Below are 27,064 nucleotides of genomic sequence, written 5' to 3'. Positions count from 1 at the left end.
AGAGCGGGCTTTGCAGAGCTGCGGAAGGGGCCCGGGAAGACAAAATGCTCTCATGCACCAGAGAGCAATTTCTGTTTGAGCTGAGAGGGGAGGAAACGAGAGGCAAGCCATCGACTGGAAGAGAGAGCAGCTAGGCTGCTGCAGGCCTGCCTGTGCTTTTTCCCTCCAGGTGGTTAACAAGGAGGGTTTCCTTCAGGAGTCCCCTCTCCTCATGCGCCCCAAAATCCAGACATGTCCTGGCCAGATGCATCAGAGGAATGGATTCCACCCTCTGTATTTCATGGATGGCTTAGAGGGTGTCTGACCTGCAGAGCTGCATGCAGCTGCCCTGGGGGGGGCTGCCTGATGCCATGGGGCTGGAGGTGCCCTGGCAAAGTGAGGAGTGCAGACCCTCCCTCCTCCAGTCAGAGGCAGGGGCAACATGCAGCCCAAGGTGACATCCGCCTCCTCGGCCCTGGGCTGTAGTGACATGGTGCGGTGCCTGCTTGTGGCAGGGGGACACTGGGCTCCCAGGGGTGATGAATTATTCAGCATAGCCGTTGTCTCCCAGTTGCCTCACTCTGCTTAAGCCGCACTTCACGTATGCCTGAGCTGCAGCCGTGGATGTACTTAGCACGTTTGCATCAGGGAAATAGGAAAAATGCTTTGGTGGATGGATGGAGCCAATGTGGATCGCTCCTGTAATGCCAGAGGAGCAGACACTGCCAGCATATGTCTGGTTCACCCCCTGTGCCCAGCTCGGCATGGTCATTGAAGGTGTATGTGCAAGAAGCCGGGCTGCCTGGCCTGGGGCAGCGCTGTGTGGGATGGCATCAGTGCAGTCAGGGAGCCCTCCTGCCCAGGGCTTCCTTGCCTTGGTTTTGCCTTCCCCTATCCTTAGTCTTTTCCCCATCTGGCCTGTGCTACCCTGGCTGGGAGACCCATAAACACAGTGGACACGTGCCTGCTCCATGTCTTCTCATCCCTGGAACGTCTGTGCTCCCTCCCCTGCCCCACACAGCCCTTTGGGACCTCGCAGCTGAACAGCAGTCCTGGGAGATGCTCTGCCAGTCCAGGTGTTCAGATGCGTGTGTATGCTCCCCCCGCTTTGGATATGTGTTTGCCCTCACAGTGGATACTGATGCTCCTGCATGCCTCTGACGTAGCCGTAGGCAGAGGGGCTTGTGTTAGCTTGTCTCCTGCACTTGCTGAGCATCCTGCTCACACCAGGGCAGCTGCTGAGGCCCTGCATAAATGGCTAGGGTGCCATTGCCCTGCAAAGCCATACTGTGCTCCTGTCTTTAAAAGCAAAACGGGAAAAAAATGTTTCAGCTCTGCAGCATGCTCTCAGGCTGTGCTAGAAATGCTTTCACGATAGTTGAAGATTCAATGCAAACTCAGCACAAAGGCTCCTGTAGCATAAAAAAGACATTTTTCTGAAAGCAAGAGCTGATTCATACCAACAGAGATGGCCGTTTATTTAGAAAGCTTAAAACCTCAGAAACCTCTCACTCCTGTTGCATCTAATGGGGTTGTAAGCTCTGCTGTAACCTGCCTGTCCAGGGAAAATAACACATTTACAACACTGTCTCTCTAGTGTTGGTGTCTCAACAATCACAAATCCACAGCCAGAGAAAGTGTGGTGGTGAAATCAAATACGATTCAGCCACACCTGGACTCGCAGTCAGCATGGAAGGGTGCAGGAGCCAGCACGGTCCACCTCCCAGCGCAGGCAGTACTGCTGGAGCCCAAGCAACCAAATTCTCCCTAAGCAAAATCAGAGGCTGCCTGTGGCCTTCCTTATTTTAATCTATGTTGCAATGAATTAAACATGTTTTAATATCAAAAATGAAAGATCAAGGATCAGCAGTAATAAATCCTCCACACTCATTTTCTGTATTAAGCCGGTATGTACCCAGGGCAAGCGCGATAATTAGAGTCATCTGGTGATTTATTTGGAGGAAGGAACTGAAGGCATTCAGATATTGGCATTCTCAGTCTTGGCACACGTTCATGCCCCAGTTCCCTGCCTACATTATAAATCCCTCCACGGTGGGACCCTTCAGGGTGGGAACGCTGGTGGCAGCAGGATGCATGGGTCTGATATGTGCAATGAGCCTCTAGTCCTGGGCGTTCTCTGCCAACATGAATCAAAGGGCGCCCGATGGGCAGTGGGCTGAAAGGGAGGATGTATCTGGGATCAGAAGTGGCTTTTGCCTGTCCCAGGAGGACTATAGCTGCATTCCCAGGGAGGTGGTGGAAGTAATATCACCCAGGAAGGCCCCTTCACTGAGGATGGGGAAGAGGGCTGGCTCTGGTAGACCCTAAGAGAGGCTTGAGCTCATGCAAGCAGCTCTGGGATGAGGGGTTATTAGTGTTCCTGAGCTTTCACCTCTTTGACCCTCGCTCAAGTGCTCCCCACTTTTGACACAGGGACTCCCACCCTGGGCTGAGGATGCCGCCGTCCTCAAGACCGTCCCCAGCCTCAGGAGCAGAGTGTTTTCCTGGGCGATTTCCCAGGCTCCGGCACCAGCACAGCAAAGCCAGCAGTAGTCATCTGCATTTCAGGCATGCACTGCAGAGAGGAAGCCATGGTTACTCACGTATTTCTACTCTCAGCCGTCATTTTCAGAGTTGTTTGTAACTTTTTCCTGTCTTTTCACCTTTTTGCATAGGAGGTGGCATTTTTTTCTCAGCATAGGTGTGAATTCTTGTGGGTAGTTTGTGCCTTTGTGAAGGCTAGAGAGGACTTCTCTTGCTGGGGAGATGTGACTGCAGGTTTTCCTCCCCAGCCACTCCAGCCTAGCAGCAGCAGGCAGAGGGGCTGTGAAGTGTGACAGGTATGCCTCGGGTGGTGTGTGGGCTTTTGGGCCGTCTGCTGAAAACCTGCAGATTCCGCAGCAGCTGGATGAGGCCATGGGCTTGAAAACATACAAAGGAGGAAGGGACCTTCAGCTCGGCTTGCAAATATCTGGAAGCTTCATGCCAATGATTCCATGGCTCAGGGGCTGCCCCATCCTGTGGCAGCCAGAAACTGCATGTGAGAGGCTTTGTAGATGCCTTTCAATTTTCCCCAGGAGGCACAATCCCCTCTGGAAATTCACCCCACCTGTGTACAGACTTCACATACTTTGTATTTTCCTTCCCCCAAGCAGTAATCCATGGACACCCTGGGTCTGTGGATCACAAGCAGAAGTCCTTGCCCTGAAGAAAGTGGAGGCTTTTGCCTCCTCTTAACTTGGGAAAAAGGGGAACATCAGTAGCTGCTCAAAGGTTGTGAAAGCACAAGGTCCATCAGTTCATGCAGTGGAAAGCATGGGGTTTGCAGGAAGCACGTGGCTGGCACTATTGCAGGTCCCAAGCAGGGGCATACATGTGCACTAATGTCACCAACATCAGGTCCCGAATGTTGAGGGGATCGTACACCTTGTGCTTCAGGGCTTGTGGCAGTCTCTAATGCATAGAGGTCAAGACCAGAGTGCGGGTTGCTGGAGTGCAGAGGTTGCCAAGGCTGGCTTTGCCCTGCCAGGGCGGGTAGCGGGGTGCCAACCCCCCTGCCCCATCCCTGCTCCCACACAGCAGGGACCCTGTGCTCACCCCAGCACTGCAGCCCCAGCTCCTCCTGCAGCAGAACTGCTTGGCATCGCTCTTTTTCAATCAACATTATAAATGTCCAGGGCTGGCGCAGGCTGCCACTGCCCCAGAGGGATCAGCACCAGGCTCCTGACATCCCAATCCCACCACCACGAAACGCTGATGGTTCTCACTGTCCCACCACGTCTCACGATGTTTGTTCTTTCCTTCAGACTTCAGTCTCCAAAATCACAGGACTGCACGAGGAACTGAATTTTTAATGTATTCTTTAATGATTAAATTTCAAGATCTCATAAACACCCACGGAGGCTTGGGGATACACACCTAGAAGCAGAGGATAAAAATTCAACAGCTGGTATTTAAAAATGAAAGAATCAGGGTTTTCAAGTCAATCTTGCTATATTTAAAAGCCTGATTCATGAAGGACCACTGCTCGCTGCAAAAGCACTCCGTGCTTGGTGTCGGTGCTGGCACGTGGTGTGAAACCCCAGCAGGGGTGCAGTGCAGATGCCCCACTGCCAGCAGCGAGGGCGTGAGCTGCTGTAAGTACTGGGGGGTCCAAATCCTTCAGGGGAGGGCTGGGATGGGGGTTACAGCTTTCCCCAACACAGCACTGAAGGGTAATAAAATGGTGTAATTCCTGCCAAGGGCAGATCACTGCAAAGGTTCATGGGGAAAAGCAAAATTTAGACCAAATGTTCTCAAGTCTCCTTGAGACACCACATGGGAAAGCCAGAGCATCCCATCCTTTTGTGAATGGGAAGTCCACCCCTCAGCCATGTTGCCGGAGCACCTGGAGCCCGATGGTGCCAGGTCCTAAATTAACTCAAAAGAAGGGGAATGTTCCTTTCCTTAAAGCAATGGCAGCCCTAAAGAAGGTCCAGAGGATCCTTGCTTTTTGGACAGTGCCTGCACAGCTCCCTGTGGTGATGTCCTGACTGCTGCCCAGAGGAGGGAGATGCTTTCCCTGCCCTCAAAGGACAGAGCTGGGAGAAACCTCCTGTTGTGGTTTAATCACAGCCAGCAACCAAGCACCACGCAGCCACTCCCTTCCTCCCCTGCTACCCAGTGGGATGGGGGAGAGAATTGAAAAAAAGTAAGACTCATGGGTTGAGATAAGAACAGTTTAATAGGAAAGAAAGAAGAAAATAATAATAATAGTAGTAATAAAATGATAATAATAATAGAATTGGAATATACAAAACAAGTGATGCACAATGCAATTGCTCACCACTTGCTGACTGATGCCCAGTTAGTCCCCAAGCTGCAATCCCTCCCAGCCCAGCTCCTCCCAGTTTATATAGCAGGCATGACATCACATGGTATGGAATACCCCTCTGGCTAGTTTGGGTCAGCTGTCCTGGCTGTGCCCCCTCCCGACTTCTTGTGCCCCTCCAGCCTTCTTGCTGGCTGGGCATGAGAAGCTGAAAAATCCTTGAATTAGTCTGAACAATACTTAGCAACGACTGAAGACATCAGTGTGTTATCAACATTCTTCCCATACTAAAGCCAAAACATAACACTGTAGCAGCTACTAGAAAGAAAATTAACTCTATCCCAGCTGAAACCAGGACACCTCCCATGGCTGTCCAGTGGAAGAGACTATGTTTCTTCTGTATTTAAAAATTCTCAATAATTTCCATGATTCGAGGAGCTGGGGCTTACTTCAGCCACTTGATATCACATGACTGATGCTTCCAGAGCTGCCAAAGGTGTGCATAGCTCTTAAATGTCCTGCCATTAAATTACAGCCTCCTTCAGCTTGTCTTGGTAGATCCAGGGCACTTGGCACTGGTAGGAACCCAAAGCAGAGCACTGCAGCAGCATGGAGAAAGAAGACGAATATATTATTTTTAGCTGCAAAGCATTTGGTTTTTTCCTCTTTTGCAGAGATGGGCTGAAAACAGTGAGAACAGCCTATTGCATTGAACTCCCCATCTAACACTTCAAACACTTGCCATCAAAATAGAAACTTATCTGAGATCTTACTAAAACATATGGGGTTGGGTTTGTCTTTCCAGCACAGAGGAGGTGAAGCCCTGGGCTGAGCAGAGCCAACTGGGGGGCAGCAGGGAGGCCGCTGGGCTGCTGTGCTTGGAGCAGCCACCGTGTTTGTCTGGGAGCATCTCTCTGCTTGTTATTTGACATGCTAAAATGGATAGAGGTGCCTTTTGATGTTCCCTTTGAATCACTCCTCTCTATTCCTTCTTGTCCCCAGGGTATTTTATTGGACTTTGTAATAAAGCTGGAGGGGGTGCAGAGGGGGAAAATTTCTTGGAGCTTATTGTATATGAGCTGAATCTTATCATCTGTCTGCCTCCTTTTTAGATTTACCCTGTAATCTTATTTACAAGCTGAATACCAAGTGCTGGAGTAATCAGGAGGTGATCGATAACTGAGAGAGGCTCCTTCTTGATCTGCAACAATTTAAAGTCAATCTGTTCACGTGCATGCAGGGGTGGAAGCTGCTTTTTTGGTGGAAAGGTGCTGTTGTGAGAGCCCAACACAGTGCCCTTCATGCAGATCGAACCAGGGGTCTGACAAGCCCCAGTCCTCCCAGGAGTCCTCCTCCCTGAGCCACCAGCCTTGCCATAAACTGAATCCTCAGAACGAGCCATGCTTTGGAGGTGGGATGGAGTCAAACCTTCCCCAGTGGGCATCCCCTTCCCCTGCCTTGAAGCAGGGCAGGAAGACCATGGTCACCACCTCTCCTCCCACTCAGCTCTGTAAATCAGGAGCAACACTCCTGAAACACAGTGATGTGCTTCTGCTTGGGGACGTGGGACCAGTCACTGTATTCACGGGAAGCTTAGGCTGGCATGCTGGGGAACACTCCAGCCCCTGCCTGCCGCTAATTAGCATGACTGCTCTCCCCTGGTATCACTAATCTTATTGTTTCTTTCTGCCCTCTCTTTTGCATTCAGCTTTGCCTTTCATTTACCTGAGGATGCTGGCAACCCCAGGGCACTTTTAACTGAAAATAAGGAAATCTGATTTTTAAGAAGGGCTGCAGGAAGGATGGAAAGAAGACTTGTCACCTCTTTGTTAATCTGTAGTCCAGACCTGGCAAAAATCAGATGGCTAAATTCTGACGTTACCTCTCATGTGACCGCACCAAACAGAGGGGACTGGGACACGGATACTTGCCCAACCTGCCTGCCTGCTTCCTCCCCCTCAAGCTCCAATGCTGGCTGGGGGACATTTGGGACAGTGCCTGCTGGGTCCCAGCCTGTTGCAGCCTCCCTCTCACTGCCTTCTCCTTACTCAGCAGTAGCATCCCCCCCAGCTCATCCATCATCCCGGATTAGCCATTAGTAAAGCCACCCATTTGCAGGGCTGCAGCTCAAATGAATTGTGTTAGTATTCCAGCTACCGCAATGAATGGCCTGACATCGAAACCATTTTGGATCGCAGAGAGAAAGCAATCAATTATTTCGTTCCCCTGCCTGCTGCCAGCACCAAGGCACACAGGGCTGGAACACACTCTGATCCCTTAATGGCATTTTGAAACCCTGGTCAAGAGAACGGTCCATTTTGTTTCACTCCACCCAAACGGGTGCTCTCTGTCTGGCCCTGCCTGCCGGTCCCTGCGCCCCTCCTGTATCGCACAGGGTCCCTCCTGCTCCCTGCCCAGGGACACACACCCATGCTCCTACAGAGACACCTCCTGCCACACTGCAGGTAGTCCAGCCTCCCAGGCAGGCAAGGGAAAAGCTAGTAATTATGTGCAAAAGGCAAAAACTTAATTGGAGTGCCCTGTATCTCAATTCACCCACCTAAGGCCATTGAGTTCCAGCACCAGTGTTGTCTCTTGCTTGCTTCCCCTATCTCACATAAGTATAGCAGCAGTAATTAGATGAGGGCTCTTTGCCCTCTCACTGGCATCTCATTCTGCGTGGAGCACGCTCAGGCAGACAGCATGGCATGTGGTCCTCTGCAGACCCAGCTGGCCATGCTGGGCAGTTGGCTGTAGAGCATCTTCTGGACACATGCTCTCCTGCTGCAGCCTGAAACACTCCTCCCGCATGGGAAATGGTGTGAAATGGCTTCAGTCACCCACCAGCTCCGACATGATGCAGCATGGCTGGACTTGCAAAGGGGCAAAGCATTCTCTCTGCTAGATGCAGGTCACTCGGGGTCAACAGAGCAACCAGGGACAATGGTGCCATGTCTCATTTTAAGGCACTGTGTTCTTCAAACACTGTCCCTCTGGACAGCCGTCCCAAAGCCATGGTCATTGGAAGGGGATCAGCAGGAAGGACAATTTCTCTGCCCACTGCCTCAGTTTCTGCAGTGCTGGCGAGAACATAGCTCTTGGTGGTGGAGCCAGTGTTCACTGAAGACATGTTGCAGCAGTTTCTGTTCCTGAGGCTGTGTGTCCAGAAACAACAGTCTGGGACATGCCAGGGCTGCTCACAGTTCCCTTCAGCTTGTGTTAAATCCAAGGAATAATGATTTCAGGGCAAACAATCCCATTTCCTGGTTTACAACACTCATTTTCAGAAGTCTCCAGCTCCTAGGGATCCTGAGCAGACACTTTCTCCCCTTGCTCTGCCTTTCACTCCCCATGAAAGAGAAATGCAGATCTCATCTCACACTCACGTAGTAAAGGGGATTTCCAGCTACTCCCTTCTCTGCTCAGTGGCTATGTGCACCTTAATGACTTTATTTTTGCTTGGAAGACTTTTTCACTCTATAATGATGCAAAAAAAGTGAAGTGTCATAACTGAGCTCAACAGCAAGGCAAATGCTATGGGACACAATGTTCTCCTTGATGCTGTGTTCCAACTCAGCTACAGCAGCAGGGCTGGAGGATAGCTTTCAAATCCTTCTGTGAACAGCATGATTGCACAGCTTTTCTCCACACAGGTGTTGAGAAACAGACTGAATGGAAGGTACCAGCTAAATATAGGCTCTAATTTAAAAGATAAGTGATGGTAAGTGGTTGGGAGCAAGGACCTCCAAACTGTTCACTGGAAGAGGCATAGCCAGCCCCAGCAGAGGCAGTAATTAAAGGTAAATGTAACCCAAAGCAGTTACTGCACTAATAAAGCAATGAATGGGGATTACTCTCCTGTGGTGGATTGGCCTTGGCTTGGTGCCAGGTGCCCACTAAACCGCTCTATCACTCCCTTCCTCAGTAGGACGGGGGGGGAAATAAAATGGAAACCCCCCCTCCTGGGTGAAGATAAAAGCGGTTTAATAAAGCAAAAGCTATGCATGGAAGCAAAGGCAAACAAAAGATTCATTCTCTACTTCCCATCAGCAGGTCATGTCCAGCCACTTCCCAGGAAGTAGGGCTTCAGTAAGTGTAGCAGTTGCTCTGGAAGACAAATGTCATAATAACAAACGCCCCCACTCCTCCTCCTTTCTCTTAGCTTTTACTGCTGAGCAGATGTCCTATGGTATGGAATCTCCCTTTGGTCAGCTTGGGTCAGCTGTCCTGGCTATGTCCCATGGCAAGATCTTGCCCACCCCCAGCCTACTTGTCAGGGGGGAATGTTGGAGAGACAGCCTTGATGCTGTGGGAGCACTGCTCAGCAGCAGCCAAAACACTGGTGTGTTATCAACACCTTTCTAGCTACCAATACAGAGCACAGCACTCTGAGGGCTGCTAGGGGGAAAATTAACTCCATCTCAGCCAGACCCAACACAGGTCCTCCTGCTGTGACTATAAACCCAGCACTTTTCAGTGGCTGGATATCTGAGGGAGTACCTGGCTGCAGTTGCACTGAAAACACTAATTGAAGAGGAAGATTTCTCTCCATCGTTGCTCATGGGACAGTGAGCCAGCGCAAGGAGCCGCCATGCAGGAGGAGGAGAAATGCATATGCTGCAGCTGGAAGGAGACCAGAAATCCAGTGCTGGCAGCCTCACCCACAGGCATTTTCCCCCAGGTGCCACCCAGAGAAAGTAATTTTTGCCCCAAAGGGTGAAAAAGGCTCACATCAGTGCCAGCTGAACAACACAGCAGCCTCCTAAAGATCTGTGTACCCTGGGAGGTCACTCCCCAGCCATCCCAAGAGCCCATGGCAGGGCCCCATCTGATGAGCAGCAGCACCATTCAGCTGCCACCCACTTGCCCTTCACCAGTCCCAGCACCCCTACATGAAGAGCGATCCGATCCCCAGCCTCCTGGCTGAGAGGGAAAGCATTTCTTGAAGATGTAATCTTCACTGTGCTCACTCAGCCTTATCAGGTTTTGTAGTAGGCTGCAGTATTTAAATGAGGTGAACTGAAAAGATTTAAGAGGCAGCAGGAGGCCTCTTGAAGAGAATGAAAGAAATCATCTACAGCAATGGAGAGAAGAGACAGAGCCTGAACAGGTAAGGAAAGGAAAGCTCTGACAAGCAGTGAGCCGCGGCACTAGTTAGATGCAGCGCAGGGCATGTTGTGCACGTGTTTCACGTGCCAGAGTTGTGCTGGCAGTGATGGGAGTCCCGTGGCTTGACGCAAGCAGAGTGCGTCCACCTGTGGTGTTAGCCTCCTTCAAAGATGATCATCCACCCCATCTGCAGTTCAGGAGTCCACACAGGTCCTAAGGTACTTGAGTGAGGGGGATTGTTGCTTGCAACTCTGCTTCAGGACATCTGGTGCTCTACTTGAAAGCCAATCAGTTTTGACACAGGGATAGCTTCTTTACACAGGGTGAGAAACACCTTATCAGTTGCAGTGGGTACATGTCCACAAGCATGACAGGACCTCGGTACTCACAAGCCTGAGGTCCCTAGACCTCTGCTAGCCCTCTTCTGCAGAAGGTAGCAGTGCTGTCCCTGTTTCACAGCTGGGGAAACTGAGGCACCAGGATAAAAAAAAAAGAAAACCTCAAAAGTGAGATCAAAGGAGTCTAGAGCAGCAAAGGGACAAAACACATAAAAGCAGTTACAGCAGCAGGGATGCTCCCAGCAGGCACCAACAGCCCACAGCTCCAGAGCAGCTGTGGCATGCAAGGGGTCTGAACGCACTGCTGGATGTCTGTGTCACACACCCAGTGGTGGCTGTGACCTGCTGACAAGCAGAATCCAGGGGAAAGGAATGCTGTTAGGGCTGCTGTGGCGTGCCTAGCTCCAACCCAACCACCACAGGGAAGCAGAAACCTTCAGCCACCAGCATTTTCTCACCTCAGCCCTGCTTCCCTCTCTTGGGCTCTCCAGGGGAAGGGGCACTGCCTTGGTGCTCTGGCCACACAGGGCATTGGGTTGCTACCTTGGAGAACAGGAGTGACTGCTCACCCGCGGCCCAGGGGATTTTCAAACACAAGCATCACATCAGTCCCTCCCATCCCAAGGTACATAAAGAGGCTGAAACAATTTGAAAGCCAAGGCAGATACCATGAAGCCTGGATAGCAGGTAGATACCTCTGTAGGTATCTAGAACCCCTTGAAAATTTGAAACTAGCTTGCAAGTGGGATTAGGGTCTTAGAGTGTATAAGCAGCTTGAACAGAGCAGCCTGCCCAAGGGATGCTTGCAGCCAAGGCAGGAGCTGGAGGCAGATGCAGCAAATCCCAGATGTATGCACTAGCCTCAAGCTTCCCTCCCAGCCTGTGGGGCTTTGCAACCCCCCCCCCCCCCCCCCTCCCCGTTCTCAGCCACAGTTTGCCTTCTCTCCCCTCCCTGCAACAAAGCTGTATCCTGACATCAGCAAAACTAAGTACCTGTCCAGGAGAAGAAAGCAAGATTGATTTGAGTCCAAATGCTGCCAAATGCATAAAGCCAACACACTGGGAAAAATAAGGCAGGCAATTTTATCCTACTTGCTTTCAGCAATAGTGACATTAGGTGTTATTTGATAAAAGAGAAGAGCCAATTTTTCCAGACTGAAGGGCAATTATTTAAACCTGTGTCTTTAGAGGATCTGGAAGCAGTTCAGAACAGGAGCACTGGGGAACAGCTTCTGATTCAGGATTGTGTTTATTGAGGGCCCAACACATATCATGATGGTTTCACCCTAGTCCAGACTTTCCATTTAAAGAAAACCTCAGGCAAGCTTTCCAAAAGCAACATTGTCCTGACTCCTGTCTGCCGTCTATAACTATCAGATGGATCAGTGCTAAAAGCCAGTGATGAAAGGTTTTGCAAACTCCGTATTTCCAGCTAGGAGCAAAGGAAGACTCCTGTTCATCTTGCCACACGTGAGCTCTGGAGCTCCAGCCTAATAACATAAATGTCAGTCACTGAACCTCCAGCCAGTCTTTGTGGGCGTCTCTGGCACAGTAATGCATTGCCAAGATCGTGAAATATTAAATGAGGCATTAGAGTCAAAAGAACAAAATTACACATCTGAAGGCCATTTTCCAATACCCTCAGGGTTTGGCTCTGACTGCCTGTGACGTAAACGGGTATGGATTTATGGCAAACCTGCCCCAGCACGGGCGCCAGCGCTGGCAGGGAACAGGAGGCAGCTCCTGCTCACTCCCCGAGAGCCCACATCTCATGCCTGCTGGAGGCAAGTGCAGACCCACAAACTCCAGCCCTGTGCTAAGTGTGCTGCTGCTCTGCCCTTTGCTAATGCCAGGTCCCTGGTGATGCTCAGAGCCCCCTCCAGCTCCCTCCCATTTCAAACAGGACATGGGGCTTTCAGGGCTCAGAGCTCCCCACAGAGCCTGCGGCAGAGGAGGATGATGGATGAAGGCTCCCCAGTGCCAGACTATTGCTTTCCCCGTTACTCCATTCCATTTTGCCACAGGAAGAGCCAGCAAGCCTCAGCAGAAGGCTGCTGTAGGTGAGTATGAAAAGCCCCAGTCAGTGCCTTGGTACATCCGCTGGCACCAAAGCAGCTTTGCAAGATTGAGCTTCATAGACCTGATCTGCCAGAAATGAAGTAAGGAGCCTCTGCCAGAACAGCAGAGACATCCTGGAGAGCAGGCAGGAAAACAGAGCAGGTACAGAGGGGAGAGATGCTGAGATACTGCAGGCATGGAAATCCAATTCCTTGTTAAATTGGAAAAAGTCAAGGCTTTGAAGATAATGCTGATAAGGTAACATCACTCAAACAGAGATGAAGCTGCAGGTTGGAGATGCAGAATGGCACTCATGCACACATGGGCATGTAGAGGAAGATGTTTGAGAGAGTCCATAAGTGTAATACTGGAGAATATAGAAATTAATACAGAAAACAGCCTGGGAAATTCAAACAACCAGTGCCATGCAATGGGCTGAAAGCATCTCAAGTGCTCTGCAGCTACACAAGGGAGATGTGATGCCCAAGACATGGGGAGCAGCTGCTAGGACCACTCACATTCTGAGGCTTTTTAGGAGCTATTTTTGCAATTCTAGGCAGCTATTATGCAGGATGTTCAGCCCCCAACATTCCCCAGAGAGGGTCATCATTTTCTCTTGGCATAACCTCTCCATTTGTTTGAGGTGGAAGACAGAGGCCTGGATCACACAGCCATCAGGAAGGCAGGTTTCCTGGCCTCAGATCTTCAGCCAGCTCCTTGCAGCAGCAGAACACAAGGACACCTAGAAGCAGGTCTCCTCTCATCCCAGGGGATGAGGGCAGGAGGGAGCTGCACTCCTCTGTACATGAGCTGCACCAGCCCTGCAGCTGCTGCTCCAGCACTGCCCCATCACTCCCATCCTACAACACTTTTATTCACAATACCCCTCCGCCATGTTGTTATGGTGACAGCATGGAGCCATTATCCATCAGCATCCTGGCAGAGAGCTGGGACCTGTAATTAGTCTACTCTGTGAAGTCTCTCGGGTGCTTTGGCTGGGTACAGTGTTGGTCATGCCCTTAAGTGCCATGTGAAGCTGCCTCCCCTGGCACTGCAGCCTCCTGGGCCAGCACAGCTGCTCAGCCCCAGCTTTGTGTTGGAGCCAGCTCCATCAGCAGCCTCGTGGGACCAGGGAAGTCCTGTGCTGAGGAGCGTGGAGGCACATCCATGCCTGCAGCCAAGCACCCCAGACTCAAAGGGCTTGAACCTCACCAGGATGGTCTCGTGGAGTCAGTGCTTACCAAAGCTGGATAAGATCTGGTATGTTGTGAAGGAAACCACCTCTCCTTCAGAAGGAGAGGGAGGGATGTGTGCAAAGCAGGACTGAGAATTGACAACCACAGGAGGTTCTGCCACCTTCAAACTCCAACTGCTCCCAACACACCAGCAAAGATGAAAGTGCCAAAATCTCTGTTAATGAGGAACATGGCAGATGAAGACCATTTTTGCAAAAAAATTTTTAAAGCACAACTATTTCACCACTTAATCCCCCTACATCTGTGTTGAACCAAGATCCCTTGATACTCCTGGTCTCTAGGTCAGAGCATTTTACCTGAAGTCACCAAAAAATTGCCATTTAACACCCAAACCCTGACCTCTGCTTCCTCTCCTATGCCCCAATGGGTCCAGAAAGCTTACCATGCTGCACTTACATCGTGGCAGACAGGCAAATGGACAGGCACAGGGAGGGGTGCAGGGGGCCAAGCAGACAAAAGGAGTCCCTGGGATCATCAGTCACCAAGGATTGAGAAAGTGCTGTCTCAGCAACTTGGACCCCACAGGGTTCCACAGTGCCAGGGATGCTATCCCAGCAGGAAGGTCTATCTGATACATGACACCAAGAAACCCACCTCAGAGATCTCTGCCTTGCATGCTGCTGTCTCTTGGAAAGGCGATACCTCAACCTGCAAGTCTCAGGAGGTACTGCTCTCAAAGCTGCAAGGACAGGGGCTTTAACACAGCATAAATATTAAGTAAAGACATTTACAAAGTGCAGCATAGACATTAAGTACAAAGCCCAGGGCTGGATGTGGCATTCGGAGTCCTGGGCCGCTGCAGAACATGTGTGTTACAGCTTGAGCTCTGCTAACAGGAGAAGAGGCTGTGGGTGAAGAGCTCCCACTGGGACAGGCAGGGCTATTTCCAGTCCACCTGTCACAGCTCTAAACCGGTGCTGCAGGTCTTAATTCAACCAATGGAGCTCATATGGTTGAAGGGAAGGAAAGATTTAAGTACCCTTCTTAATCATAAGCCCCATGAGTCAAGAGACAAGGGCTCCTGATGATGTTGAGAGTGAGAGGAAACCAATGATAGTGGCAGGATCTTGGGACAGGAGATCCAGGCTTCCCTGGACAGAGGCAGCAGCTGTCCTTGCCTTAGGGAGGCAGGAAAGCCTGTTCTAGTATTGCATGCATACAGCGTGGGAATTTCAAAGGGGGTTAAGGGCACAGAGATCCATGTCTTCCTAATGCTAACTCTTCTCATCCTACTTCTCCCAGAAATTAATCAGGAACAAAACCCAAACAGCTATTCTGTTTGCCCAGGTGAATGTACCACCAGAGCTGGTGAGCTGTGCCCTGCAGTCCTGTCTCAGCCCCTACATGGCTTGTGAGAAGTCCTTAGCAACTGTCTCGCGAACTATATGCGGTCTTAACTACAGGCTCATGTTGTGCAACTGGTCCTTTTGGTTTCTGCCAAGTATCTCTTAGGACGGATTCCTTCACTCACAAAACCCTCACAAGTATTTTTGACACTAGCTGTCCTGCAGAATTACTTCTGCATAAATAGTCACTGTTCTCTGCTTGCAAGTATTTTTGTGCCTGGAAACTCATTGACTGAAGGAAAGATCCCCCCTGCAGCCTCGACACCTGTCCCTGAACTTGAGAGCACCATTTCTGAACAGTCCCAGACTTTCCCCAGCCTAATTAGGGCTGTCTGAGTAAAACCAGTCCTTCCCTGCGTGGCCAGATGCTGCATTGTGCCACTAGCCTAGAGAGAAAGCAAGCAACTGAGGCTGTACTAACAGAATTCCTAATGGAATAATTAAACTCAAATAATTCAATTATCATTGCAATTGAGTAATTGCATTTAGAGCATTGCTGTAATTGAGCAATATTTGTATTGTCCCAGCAATGAGGATAAGCACAGTCTTCTTTCAACAGGCAGAGGGAGACAGATGGCGCTAATGAAGGGCAGAAGATAAATGCGAGGTCACTAGATTAAGTGCTCTTCCTTTTTTGGCTAGAGAAGAAAGTCCAGCCACTGTGATCCTGTTGCCTTTAAAAGCCTAAGTAACAGAAATAGAAGAGACTCTGCAGGACTGCAGGAGTCTGCTTTACCATTAATTACTTTTTATTGAAAGCTCACAGCCCGCTTGGCATTGCATCAACAAGAGGGCAGCTGTGGTCCCTGCCCAGCTAGTCCGTTATCTTAATTGAACACTGCTTCAGAGTTCAGACATCACCAGCAAATGGTGAGCTAAGACTTCAGGAGGAGTTTCTGCCTCCCTTAGCAACCTGAATGAGCCTGCAGCAAGTGTCAGGCCAGAAGTCAGGAGACCAGATCTCAGTGAGATAAAACAGAGACAGAAAACTAAAACATTGTTTTAGGATGTCTCACTTGTGCTAGGTGTAGCTGCAACTTGAGAGTCTGCAAGACTGAGACCAGTGAGAATGCTCTGGGTCAGTGAAGATGGCAGTTAACTTACCACCCATGCCAACCCCACTTGCACTGCAGCCCAGTTCTGGAGAAGAGTGTCCAAACTGGCCACCCCATTATCTGTAAAGTTTGGCCCAAGTAAATCCACTTACTCTTCTTTCCCTTAGAAGAGAAAACAACAACAACAAAAAAAAGGTGGTATTGCAGTGAATGTAAAAGCCAGTATCTCCTCTTTACCTGTTACTACAGGGGCTTCAGGTGCTGGGTTTTTGTCTTTCCCTTGAGGATCAAGTTGATGATCAGCCTTGGAAGTACAGGCACTTGGGTTTTCAAGGATTAGCCCCTTACCAAAAAAGAGCTGCAGCTTACAGCTTCCTTGCCAGTATTGGGTGTTTCCTGGGAACCCAACTTTATCATGTAGCCTAAGGTGCTGGGCATGGAAAGGTTAACAGTATGGTTAACACCTTCAAGTCTGTGAAGTCACTGCAAGCATGATGTACATCACCTCTATCTATGCTGATCTGGGTTCTTCACAGCTCTGTTACAGTACCATGAATCTCCCTCCTTCTTCCTCTCCCCAAGCAATTTCAGTTTTGTTTCCCCACTCCCAGAGCTCTCTATGCAATTTAAATTTGTGTGGCAGACTTCAATTTTTTTTATTTTTTTAAAATTTTTTTAATTTTTTTTTTTAAAGAAAGAGGCAGCTGATACTATTGTGCTGTTTGCAGCTCCTCTCCTCTCCCACTCTAGGCAACTGCTGAGCTCAGTGGTTAATTACTATGAGACCTCTACACTTTTATCAGTGTTGGCTGGAATGATGTTTTTTTACGCCTTATGTATCAACAAGCAACTAGATGGAAAATACACCTACCAATGCTCCCACTGTTGGGGAAACCAGCATGCTGATTCAGGCTCTATCAGGCATCTGAATCCATGTGGATGACAGGCACATCCTGGTCCACAAGAGCTCTGATCACCAAGGCCCATATTAGGTTCTGCTATGTCCACTGCAAGACAAATCCATAGAAACTGGGCTTTGTTAACTCAGCTCAGTGCTCTCATTTGGGGCAAGTTTTCCACACATGCAAAAGTTGACTCAATTTAACTGTACTTGAAATACATTTTGAAGGCCTTTTCCCAGGCACCCATAGCCAGGAAGGAGCACGGGACCCTCTCTGGGTGGAAGAGCATTGCTAACAACCCCAGGGTCTTTTCCAGCCTGTGACTCAGGAGGGCAGCTGGCCATGGGCTGCCTGCATCTCAATCCCCATGCTGCCACCTGGGTTGGCAGAAAGTGAAAACAGAAGCAGGTCTGTTCCTTTGGGCACTGAATGTCTTGCTCCAGACCCATGGCAGAGTAAGCCACAGAACTGAGTTCTGGCTCCTTTTTCTTCAAGACACACAGCAACGCAAGTATGAGGGGACAAACATGTCCTTGTGACTGGAAAGCCACATGATAGTGACGAGTCTGGATCTGACTCATAGCCCAAGTGATGCTGTAATATACCACCACTGGCCTGCTCTGCTTGCCCGAGCACTGAGGCAGAGCTTTAGCATTCATGTCCATATTTACTCTAGGACCCCATTTTCCCACCACAAAAGCAATCCCAAATCTAGGGGGAGAGTTATCCTTGCTTACTGTAGCAGCTTGCCTTCCGATTAAGATCTTGCACACAAACTCATTCCCAGCTCTCTCAGGGAAATATTACCAGTGTTTCTCAGTTGGGCTTGGGCTTTCTGTGTGCTTTGGTTTTATCAGGTGTTTGAGTAAGAACAACTAGCATTAGCATGCTCCAGGAAATCCTGATGTGCAACTCCAATAAGGCCAGACATGCACAGTGGCATTGTCACAAGAACAACCCTAGTAATGCTCTCTCTGCACACTCCCTTTGAAAGCGGGGACTGCATTAACAACAAAAGCAGCAAAATCCCTGCAGTGGCACTGCTTTACACTGAGGCAGGTCACCTGAACTGACATACTTCCAATAAAGTAAATATCTCTGCAGGTTTGAAGAACCCTGCCCTAGACTTGGAGGGTAGCATGGTCTCATTGCCTCAGGAAGAGGCAGATTCTCATCGAGAGCTGTATACTGCAATGGCTGATTCCTAAACTCACTAAATGCAAACAAGAGTTGGGCTGTTGCAGCATATTGCATGTTTACCGGAAAAGTATACGTTTGGGGGTTTCAAAGCTGTATTCTGGCTTCTGTAGGTGGGAATGCAGTTGCCGTTAGTCCCTGTTTGTGCCAGTAGTCTGTAGTTAATATGCTTGCTCAGAAAGTGGGTAGATAGATACTGGAACTTTTTTTTTGAATAAACGAATGAGTAAAGAGAGTGCTGTTGTCTGTGTGTATATGTATATGTGAGACATATAGCTCAACATCAGCAGGCAACAGTGCACATACACCTCCCATCTCTCTGACTACCCTGTTGCACACTAGCTGGTGGAAAAGCAGTTGCTACCAGTCTAAAGAGTCCAGCCTCCAAATTCCCTTGCTTTCCTTGAAGGAACCTCAAACCAGCTGATTTTCCTTCAGACCAAAAGAAGGATTTCAAGTTGTGGGAAACAGCAGAAAACTTCTTTTGGCAAGGAAAGAGGAATTCATATTCTCCCCCCATCCTTGATCCAAGTTGAATTTTTCAGTTGCGCCACTGGTCTTGAAGGGTGGGGGGTGGGAAATAATTATTTGCAAAGCTCAATTTACTATCTGACGACTTGTTTAATATCAGCCAGTGAATAGCCCATTTGTACTTGGAAAGGCATCCAGGTCCCAAAAGCCACAGGCACTGTCATCTGTCAGAGTCAACAGCAAGTGCCAGAAGCTGGCTGTGTGATGAGGAATAAGAGGCTCTCCATCCCTCCAAGAACACCTCAAGATCAGTGGGCCACTTCTTTTGTCTTTGCTACAGACCCATTCTGCAGCCTTGGGAGAGTTGGCCTCCCCAGCCCAAAGGCAGGACTTGGCAGTTCTACAGCTTCCAAAAGTAAAATCTCCACTGCACAGAAGAAAGTGATGCCCAGTCTGGGAGAGACCAAGCAGCATGGCTCTCTGGTGGCATGATGCAGTATGCCAGCTTTCATTTCACTGGGCACCACACACTCTGGAGAAGGAGAAGCTGTCACCCAGCAGCACTTGAATGCTCTGCCACCTCCTAAGCCAGGGAACTCACTTTCTGAAGATGGGTTTAATATGGCACACCCTCTTACCCCTCCAGTACTCTGCAGCGATATCTCCTGCCTCTGTGCCCACAAATCTGGCATTAAGTTTCTCCATCCCCTAGCACTAAGCAAGCTGATCACACATGCTGCATCAAGGCTCACATGCAGGGGACAACCGTCTCCCCCATCATAAGTTCCAGTGTTGTATCATGTTAAAGGTTCACAGTACACCCTTTCTTCCCCCCTATTTGACTGACAGTGTTTATTTTATAAAGATCAAAACACTGCTGCAGGGCTGTTGATCTGTGCGGGCTGAATAGCATGGTGCACACTAGGCCTATGAGTTAACTTTTTCTCAGTAGATATTCTCCGTACAGAGGCCTCAAGTCCCACCAGCTCAAGTGTCCACAGCATGTAATGCTTATCACGGAAGCAGCCTTCTCCATTAATCTCTTGGCAGCACCCTTCTGAGGGAGGACATGGCCCTCGGCACTTCTATGCCTGTAGATACAATGTACAACGAGTAACTGGCCAGCAGAGAGTCCTGCAAGTTAGAGTGTCTCCAACAGAAAAATGCAGCCATAACACAGAGAGCTCCACCAAGGCTGTAGCAACGAGCAAGGGGAGTGAACACAGGGTCAGGGCTTTAAACTGCCACCCTCTACCCCAGGGACCTGCATGCCCTTCAGTTGAGGAACAAGGTCAGAGCCCACCAGGCCTGCTCCAAATCAAGCACCAAGTAGAAAGAGCTGCTCAACAGATCCCTTCCTGCTCACCCCATCTTGCTCAGCCATTCACCCCACAGGTGCTCTGATTTCAGTCCCATGATGATCACTGATACTTTCCTCCAAGTGGTTCTGAACTTCACATAGCAGGCTAATGCCTGAAACACAGTGCACAGGTCAGGCCATCTCCACTTCAGTCTTAGCCCCTCCAGTGAGTACTAAAGCATTAGTCTGCTTCCAGGTGACAAATTACTACATAAACCCTCCCCACTACCCAGCTGGTCTTTTTTTTTTTTTTTTTCCTATTGGTAGGGCATATAAGCACATAGATTCTCTCTTTTGATCCATATCACACTTTCTCCTATTTTTGTCATGTACACTGCTCTATTACACAGCATATGTCTTTGTACCAAGAAATACTATAATAAACTCATATGTAAGTGGTATTTAAGCAGGTCCATGATGCTTCCAGGGAGAACAATTCCAAGAGAAAGAAATCTAACTTGGTAAATGCTGCCCAGGAACAGCCCCAATCATCCTTATGCTGCACTGCACAGCCTTCATTAACTCACAAATGAATTCCTGCTGTGTCTCATGGCTTTCTTCAGATGTTATTATTCCAGCCTCCAAGGACATAAACAATTCTCTTGATTTAAGGAACTAGGCTAAGATGCTGCTTGGCTGTGTCTTGGGGAGGGGCAACTGCATTGGAAAAGATGTTTTATTCAAGAAAACAAAAAAAATATTTCCAAACAGAAGCAGAGGTCCTATTTAAATAAACTTACAGAGCATAAGCTGGGGAATTCATGGTTAAAGAGAACAACAGAAATGGGGTTTTGTATTACTTCAACTATTTTCTTCACTCAGGACCCATGTCACAGCAAACAATTGATCACCTTCATCAATCTCATCTAAGCACTCATCAGGACAACCTTGTGGGATCTTCCTAGATGATGAAACTCTTCTCTTCATCTAAGGGATGCCATGCCCCTGGTCTGAAGGTAGCACCTTGCTGCAGAGTAAGAACAACTCTAATCCCCTCATTTACCTACTGTTCTTAGAGCAAAGGCTTGTTCTCTCTCTCTCTCTCTCTCTTTTTTTTTTTTAAATAAACAAGGCCTGCTCTAAATAGGGAAAAGGATAGAGGCAAGAATGCGTATGCATGCGGGCCTAAAACTAGATGTGACATCCACTGTTCCAGGCCATGGCACAACAATCTGTCACCCAGGCACTTCACACACTAACTCTGCTTACCCAAAAACAGGTGCAGCAAGGACAACACAGAGTCAGGCTGTTGTAAGCATTTGAGAGGGTTCATGAACTGCAGCCACTTTTCCCACACTGATTTCCTTTTCATCCACTGTGATAAAAGTAATTGCCATGTGCCACCTTGGGCTGACCCCTGGAGCAAGACAGGGCTCCCAGCTCAATAGATCTACATGACCTTAGCACTCAGGTCCTCTTGGAGACCTCATAGCTATTCCAGGCAGTCCCCTTCCCACAGCTTCTTTTGGCACAGGATTTCCAGCACTGGTGACATTCTAACAAAGGTGTCTCATCTGTCCTGAGCTCAGGGTGATCAACCGTCTGCTCTGACCTTTCCCTTCAGCACAGTGGTTTTAAAGAAACGTTGATAATTTCTTTCTCCTCCCAATTGTACTTTTTCCCAATACACATCACTTCCCCTCTTTCACTGTCTCACTTCATCACCACATACACCATTTAACTTGTCACTCACTGCCTTACAACACAGCTCCAGTCCTACATGACCCCCTATGCCCCTAGCCCTGAATTCCCATAGAGCTCTGCCTGCACCCTCCGGTCCCAGTGGTGTTCTCTCTACCAATGCTCAGAGCCTTGTCCAGCCCTCCACCACACACATCAGTGATAGCCTGCAACATCTTCACCCATATTAGTCCCTAGCCTCCAAGCAGCTCCACAGATACACCATCATCTGCATCTGGCAGCAAGTTACTAAAGGCAAATGACAAAGCAGGTTGTACTTGGGGCCAGAGGGGCTTTTTCAGTGTTTTCCTATGACCTCCTACAGCTCCTCAGGTTCCTCCCCAAAGCTTGTTACAGTCCTGACAGTTGCTGCTGACCAAGAGCCATACATCCAGCTAAGTCACACTGACACTCCAGCCTTCACACAGTGCCCATGACCCAGAACAAAACCAGAAACATTTCTCACCTTGTCAGAGCTTCCCACATCCAGCCATTAGCCAAGTACCTCTTGAATCTCCCAGGCACAGCACAGATAGTCCCAAAGCCAAGACATATCATGCATCTCCAGCTACCTTACTGTTTTTGTACAACAGTCATAAAACTTGCTCTCTACTCCAGAAATACCATGAACATAGCGCATACTACCCCTGAGTCCCCTACTTGCTTAGCTTTTCCTGGTGCTGCTCTGCAACCATTTAACTCCTTCGGGGTGGAGCTCTCTGGTTCCCAGTTGGCTGGGGTCAGGTCAGGTGAGACAAGGTAGAGCTGACTATACCAGGTGAAATTAACCCCTTGTTCCCCTCTATATACTTGCCAGCTTGCCACAGTACCATTCAAGGCTCTGCTTCAGAGATATAGCTACAGGAATCTAAGTCCTCCAGGAAGAAAGTTATTGGTCAGGAGATCCCATCACTTGGGTCCCCAGCTAGAGAAAACTATGGGGGTGGTAGACTCTCATTACTTGGGCATGTGTGAGGGGTGGAACCCACCCAAAGCTCACAGCATCCTTAAGCTCAAGCATTGATGCTTACATCTGCTTCAGTTCCTAGTCTGCTGCTGTCTGGCACATGTCATCTCCTTATGAGTTAACAAAATCAGCTGTGTCCATCTCCATTCCTTTCCTCTTCCTTTTTATGCAGCTTTCCAAGAGGAAAAGGATTTTCCAGGAGAGGTCTATGGTTCTCTTCTTCTCTGCTGAGAAACTGCAAGAGATAGGTTGCCAAATAGAACCATAGAATTGTTTAGGTAAATACAACCTAGCTTCCTGGGCAGTCTTTGCTGGGTTGTGATGCCACCAATTTAAAATGGTGTGGATTAAAAAAAATGCAGATCAGCATCCAAAGTGAGCTGCCGGGCTGCTGGGATCCACAAAGGAGCCTCACAATTAAAGTGAGATGGTCTCTAAGGATTGTAGGTGGACAGTATCCGCTACCATGCTGGCAACTTCCTATGATCTTCTCTTCAGAAATGAGTGCATGAAGACAGAGAAAAGAGATGAAAAGGAGACCTTGAGATAATTAAGCCCAAAGCGGTCAAATATTTCAATGGATTGAGATAAATACTCCAAAACTAAAGGCACTCCTGTGTTGTCTGTGTCACTGTTGCCCTGGACTGGATTTCAAAAACTTAAGTACTCATCTGGGACCCAGAGACACACATGGGGAAGCAGAAAGAAACTTTTCAGGCCTTGGGAAAGGCTGAAATTCTGAATGATTCTGACTTTTTTCTGAATTGGCTCATTCCTTCATCACCAGCCCTATTTGCACCGATGACCTCTGGGGCTGGCTATGTTTGAAGCATAGGCTCAAGCAGGTTGTGCTCATGCCAAGAGGCCCCTCCTCAATTCTGTCAACACTCCTTACACAGCTCTGCCTTGACCTGCACCATCTTCTGCTTTTATGGTGTGGTCCTTCAATATAACTGCCTTAACACAATCCAGGTTCTGCCTGTGGTGCTCCTGCTTGTTTCTACTCTCCATGCATGCAGACTGGACACATTGCAAGGAAGAAAAAAGTGCTTCACTGGCATTAAGCTGAGTGAGGGGAGGTGAATCACACACTTCAACATTTGGCACATCCAGCAAGGGTCAGATATGTCAGCTGCTACCTGTGAGGAGACTGGTGAGAAATGTCCTAATGTGAGAATGACCAAGGGAAGTGAGATAAAGCACTTAGGAAAGGAGAGAAGAGATCAGAATCATTTGAAACCAGCACAGAACAAACAATTGGGAGGGAAAAGGAAAGACAGGGACTGGCTGTTCCGCATCACAATCTGAAAGTAAAATATACGTGAAGGAGAAGACAAAGAGAGCGAAGAGATACACAAAGACAGAAACTGTCTCCTGTTTGTGAAGATTATAAGAAATAAATATCCCAACCCCTAGCAGATTCCAGGCACCTTCCCTGGAACCAAGACCATAGGCAGACAACAGTGATTGACTGTCTGTGGTGGCAGCAGCTCCTGAAGCAGATCCCAGATAATAAGGATGAATCCAAGCTGCAGGTGCTGCAGAGAAGAGGGTAAAGGTCTGCCAACACCAGCAGGTTCCAAGGCACCCACTCCAGCATGAGGAGGTGCACAAGCCATGGATATGTGAGCATGCAGTGAGCCTGCTGCACATATTCGAGGCACTGCCTGCATGGTTGGCATTGGTGCGTGCCCTTGCCCATCAGTCTGCTTTGCTGTATACCCAGTAGCCTGTGCTGCCAAACATCCAGAGTAGACACTGCTAAAAGCAGTCACTTGCTACCTATATGAGAAAATCTGGAAGGCCTTGGGGAGAGAGGTTACTTCACTGAGAGTTTCCTTTGTGTATTCACACTCCTCTGAGTGTCAGTGTGCACCGCAGCCTGCAAGGGATGCTGCAGAGCTCCGTTTTGCTCACAGAAGCCCAGTCTCATGCACTGACCATTGGGGCCCAAGGTTAGTTGAGAAAGACAGAAGCAATACCAGTCTTGTCTTCTTACTTACTCTGCAGGCTGTAGGGGAGAGATCTTTCTGTACACATAGATACTGCTTAGTTGTTTTAGATAAACTTTATCTAGAGGGAAGCAGATACCAATAAAGCAGCATTTCACACAATGAAAGAAGTACATAGAAATTTTGGATGCAAACCTTATACTGAACAGCAGAAAAATGAATTAATTTTCCTTTTAAAATAAAATAAAAGAGGTATATGATGATACCAACAACAGACCTGGAGGAAGATGGGAATGAAAGCAGCCCAGAAGCTAGACTGCAGGTTTAAAGGAAAAATAAGTTCTTGTTCCGTCTTGGGTGTTTATATGGAGCAACTCTTCTGGGTTTTTTTCTTTCTTAGGCTGTAGAATGAGGACAATATCTTTGCCTCAGAAGGTCAGTATGCAGACAAAGGGGAATATGAAGAGAGGTGAGACACAGAGCAAGCTAGGCTATGTACTTTAGCACAACACCATAGTTCTGACAGAAGGCAGGAACAAGTCAAAATGGGAATGGTGGCTCTGCAGAGGACAGAATGCATGAACAAGGTGAGATGACAACCTGCAGTTTATTGGGATACTACTGTAAACATCTTCTATCTCATTTCCACAGCTACAGTACCCCCTACTTAACTGCAATACATTTAATCAAGATGTTTCTTAGGGAACCAAATAAAGTTGATGATGCTTAATGGCTGGGGCTTAATGGCTGGGTTGTTTAACTGGGCTCATAATTTTGATTAATTAAGATGCCTACAGGTGTTTGGAGTGGTACTTAGGCAACAGCTTTGATGTTCAGAGGCAAAGGGGGGTTTGTATCTCCTTCAAAAGGATTTCTGCCAGTGCTAGTTCAGCAAAGCAAAGCTGCCTTCAAGTCCCTGCAAAAAAGTTAACTCTCTTGTAGCTGGCAGTAGCCCCCAGATTTCTGGGAAGCTTGGCAGCCTGCATGTCCTTTTGACCAATTTCCTCTTGGGATGATCTATGGAAAAAAACCCCAAACCAACCTTTTGCCTAGGGTAGCCTGTGTCTCCTTGATAGGAAGAAAGTAAGAATGTGAGCAGATCTCCAAGTGGTGATGGTATATTTAGGCAATAGATGCAATCAGAACAGCAAATTGCCCACCACCAGACCAATGTTTTTACTCTGTTGAAAACAGCAGTAGAGCTTGTCATTTTGAGCAGTGGAAAATACGAAGCCTGGCTTCTTATGAGTTTGTCCTCTGTGTTCATATACCCTGACACTGTGATTTCAGCTTCCTCCTGCCAGCATATGTCCTTTTCCCTGCAATACCTTCCCTATTCTGCTATGTCACCAACTTGCCAGCTTCCCCTCATGGAGTGGTGTGGATGACCTACTGTAGCCTGGACTATGGGTGTATAGAGTGACTGGCCAGCAGGTACAAGAAGTCACACTAGAACTTCCCCCTTAGGCAGTGCTAATTTGTATTTCCCTATTCTATTCCACAGCCAACTTTCTTATAAAACATACTTACCTCAGATTTTTGTCTCTTGAATGCAGATAAAAATGCCACCCAGGTTAAAAAATATTTGGGGAGAAAATAGGACATGGGTACCAGTGTGGCATATGCTCATTTCCATAGGAAACTAAAACACTGGAGAGAGGCATAAGCCAAACTCATTGTCGTTTTCAGTATCAAGCATTGACGCTAAATTAAGCTGAACTTGGTGATTTAAGGCTTAGGAAATTACTACTGCCAACTGTAAAGGCAACATTACATTGTGGATAGAGCACTGGAATGGGGCTCAGAAGAGCAGAGTTATACTCTTCTTTGCCATGGATTTACTGAATGAATTTTGGCAAATGTTACCTTCATGTGTATAAATACAGGTCAATCTTCCACTTTTCTTGTAATCTGTATAAGAAATGCAAAAATGAAGCAGCATATTGTCTAGGGACCACAAAAACAATCTTTTTTCCAGGAAACAGCCTTACTGTAACTTCTTGGCAACCACAGGCAGTACAACCTGAGTCAGGAGGAATGATCTCAGCCTTTTCATACATCTGTATTGTTCCCCTCCACCACAGCTTTGTAGAGTAGGAGTAAGAGACACTCAAATGCAATTTATGGAAACTTAAGCAAATACAAATTGGAGTAGCCCCTTAGTGTTATCAGCATATTCAATAGCTTGTGGTGAATCATAACTGAGGTATCTGCTTTCCAGTGCATTAACACTAAATCAGAGGTTGGGTAGTATTACTCTGACCCAAGCAATGGGTCCACTTCTATGGGAAGTGGTTGAAATGTCCAGACACCAGCTTAATTTGTCCTAGAGTTACAATGCAGTATATTACAAACATACTGTGAATTCTGAAAATTCCTGACAAACCGAAAAAATACACCTAGCAACTCACCATCAGTGTCTTCAACGCATCACGGAGGATCCTTATTACAGACTGCCACAAATTTAGCTACATGGGTACTATCTGCAACCTAGCTGGTCATTTATTTTCCTCTACTTCTACACCAGCTGAATGCAGGAACCAAGCCATTTTATTTTTAAAGTGGTTACAAGCTTTTGATTAAG

General features: G+C 48.2%; 1 protein-coding gene across 1 annotated transcript in view; it reads right to left on the bottom strand.

Moving 5' to 3' along the window:
* The window catches only part of LOC126050292 (gamma-aminobutyric acid receptor subunit gamma-4), a 338,971-nt gene that overhangs the window by 77,615 nt on the left and 234,292 nt on the right, over positions 1–27,064 (bottom strand). The gene's annotated exons all lie outside the window — the stretch shown is intronic.

This window comes from Accipiter gentilis, chromosome 24 (assembly GCF_929443795.1).
Source record: "Accipiter gentilis chromosome 24, bAccGen1.1, whole genome shotgun sequence".
Lineage (NCBI taxonomy): Eukaryota > Metazoa > Chordata > Aves > Accipitriformes > Accipitridae > Astur > Astur gentilis.
Note: the sequence above shows the minus strand (reverse complement) of the source record. Positions and strands in the feature narration are given on the sequence as shown.